This window comes from Piliocolobus tephrosceles, chromosome 18 (assembly GCF_002776525.5).
Source record: "Piliocolobus tephrosceles isolate RC106 chromosome 18, ASM277652v3, whole genome shotgun sequence".
Classification (NCBI taxonomy): Eukaryota; Metazoa; Chordata; class Mammalia; order Primates; family Cercopithecidae; genus Piliocolobus; species Piliocolobus tephrosceles.
The window spans coordinates 11073978-11076975 of record NC_045451.1 but is presented as its reverse complement, the minus strand read 5'-3'; positions in this window follow the sequence as shown (position 1 = coordinate 11076975).

Sequence of the window (2998 nt, the reverse complement as noted above, 5' to 3'; positions counted from 1 at the left end):
TTTTCAGAATTTGAACCCACTGAAGAGATCCTTAGTAAGGATTTCAGGTAGACATGCTGAAATGAATGTCAACAACTTCCCATGAAGTATATAGACTGTCAATTCTCCAGTCCTTCCCCAAAGGGATCTACACTCATTTAATCAAGAGCTGCACACTGGGGATAGAAAGGAATAATCAGACATTTCTAGACTTTTAAGCACAGGGTCTGAGTTCACCCAGACACAAAGTGTCATGAAACCTCTTTGAGAGTGGAGGTCCTTGGGGGAGTGAAGTCAATGGAGTCCTGGTTAATGTGTGGCCCAGAGAGGGCCCACTAGGTGTGTGAAGGTATCCACTGGTTATGTCTCTAGCCACTCAGTACATAATTGGAATCGATACAGTATTATTTGGTGATGCCTGTGCACTGGTGTCCTGGTCTGTGGAGTAAGAGCTATCAGAATCAGGAAGGTCAAATGGAAATGTCTGAATTGGCACTCTCTTAACTGCTCTGCCTCCGTGCATTTTTTATTCAATCTAGTGAATTAAAAAACCCATATCTTAACCTGGGGAATGTAGTAGAGATTCATGCCACCATTAAATATCTAAATGATGCAAATAGGGAGTCTGTATTAGATCTCCATTTAATTCCCAGAGTGCCCCCTGCAGAGACGAGCTGGACCCTGGGAAATGACTGTAGACTCCTGCAAATAGTAGCTCTGGTCATAGCTGCTCTGACAAATCTAGTATCGTCGTTAGAGCAGATTACTAATGCCACAGGGACATGGCATGTGGTCATTGAATTGGCAACGCTGTTCTTTGTGACTGCAAAGAGAAATAGGTTCAGAATCTGTGTGTATTCATATGTGACAGACAGCGATGTCCATTTACAGCTTTTCCTCAGGGCTGTGTTAACTCTCCTCCCCTCTGTCAAAATGTGGAGTGAAGAGCCCTGGGCCACCTGTACATCCCACTTACCATGCTGGTCCCTGACGTTGGGAAGTGTGCTGTTTGGACAGGAGTGAGAGGTAGTTGGTGTGCTGGAGACTACGGTAAAATATGTGTACTCCAGAGGGTAGGGACGAGCCCTGTAGGGATTCAGGGACCTATCACTTGATGAAAGTTCAAAAGGGCCCAGTGGTCAGGGCTGTGTGGCAATACACCCTCCAAAAAAGAAATTGCGGCCGGGCGCAGTGGCTCATGCCTGTAATCCCAGCACTTTGGGAGGCCTAGGCGGGCAAATCAACAGGTCAGCAGATCGAGACCATCCTGGCTAACACGGTGAAACCCCATCTCTACTAAAAGTATAAAAAATTAGCCGGGCGTGGTGGTGGGCGCCTGTAGTCCCAGCTGCTTGGGAGGCTGAGGCAGGAGAATGGCGTGAACCCCGGAGGCGAAGCTTGCAGTGAGCCAAGATTGCACCACTGCACTCCAGCCTGGGCGACAGAGCAAGACTCCGTCTCAAAAAAAAAAAAAAAAAAAAGAAGAAGAAGAAGAAATTGCTGCATTGTGCATTGCTGCCCCAAAGAAAGAAGCACAGCAACTGGTCGTCCTCTTTGGGTTCTGGAAGCAATATGTTTCACACTGAGTAATACTGCTCTTGTCTCTATATTCCGGGTGATGTAGAAGAATCCCAGATTCAATACCAGCTTCAAGTGAGATCCAGAGAAGGAGTAGATTTTGTTTTGTTTTGTTTTAGCAGGTCCAGGCCATGGTGCAATCAGCCCTACCATGTGGGCTGTATGACCCTCTGTTAGTGTTGGAGGTATTAGTGGTATTAGTGGTAATACAAATGCAGCAAGTTCCAGTGGGAGAATCACAGTGTAGACCCTGGAATTCTGTAATAAGGTCATGCCATCGGTAGCAAAGATTTTGCCCCGTGAGAAACAACCCTTGGTATGCGATCTTGGCTTCTCTGGGTGGGCCTTTGTATTAGCTTGCAAGGAGTGCTGTAATAAAGTGGCTCAACAGAAATTTGTTGTCTTACCGTTCTCAGGCTAGAAATCTGAGATCAAGATGCTGGTAGGGTTGGTTCTTTCTGAGGGTTATGGGGCAAAGATCAGTTCCAGGCCTCTTTCTGTCTCGTGGTTGGCTGTCTTCCTCTTGTGTCTTTGCAAGGTGCATGTGCTGTGCCCTCTGTGCATGTCTGTGTCCGGATTTTCCCTTACAAAAGAGAAACAAATTATATTCGATATGGGGTTGTATTAGGGTTCTCTAGAGGGACAGAACTAATAGGATAGATGTATATATAAAGGAGGGTATATTAAGGAGTATTGACTCACAAGATCACAAGGTAAAATCCCACAATAGGTCATCTGCAAGCTGAGGGGCCAGGAAGCTAATCTGAGTCCCAAAACCTCAAAAGTAGGGAAGCTGACAGTGCAGTTTACAGCATGTGGCCACAGACCTGAGAGTCCCTGGCAAACCACTGCTATAGGTCCACGAGTCCAAAAACTGAAGAACTTGAAGTCCGATGTTCGCGGGCAGGAAGCATCCAGCAGGGGAAAAAGACGAAGGCTGGAATACTCAGCAAAAATCAGCTCTTCCATCTTCTCCTGCCTATTTTATTCTAGCAGTGGCAGCTGATTAAATGGTGTCCACCCAGACTGAGGGCGGATCTGCCTCTTCCAGTCCACTGACTCAAGTTTTAATCTCCTTTAGCAACACACTCATAGGCACACCCAGTAACAATACTTTACATCCTTTAATCCAATATTAACCATCACAGGGTCCATCCTAATTATCTCATTTTAACTTAATTACCTTTGCAAAGAATCTGTCTTCACCAGTCTGGGCAACATAGTGAAACCTCATCTCTAAAAAAAAATACAAAAAACAGCTGGGCGCAGTGGTGTGTGCCTGTAGTTCCAGCTACTAAGGAGACTGAGGGGGAAGATGACTTGAGTCTAGCAGGTCGAGGCTACAGTGAGCTGTGATCACACCACTGCACTCCAGCCTGGGCGACAGAGCAAGACCCTGTTTCCAGAAAAAAAAGAACGTATGTTCAAACACAGTTATATT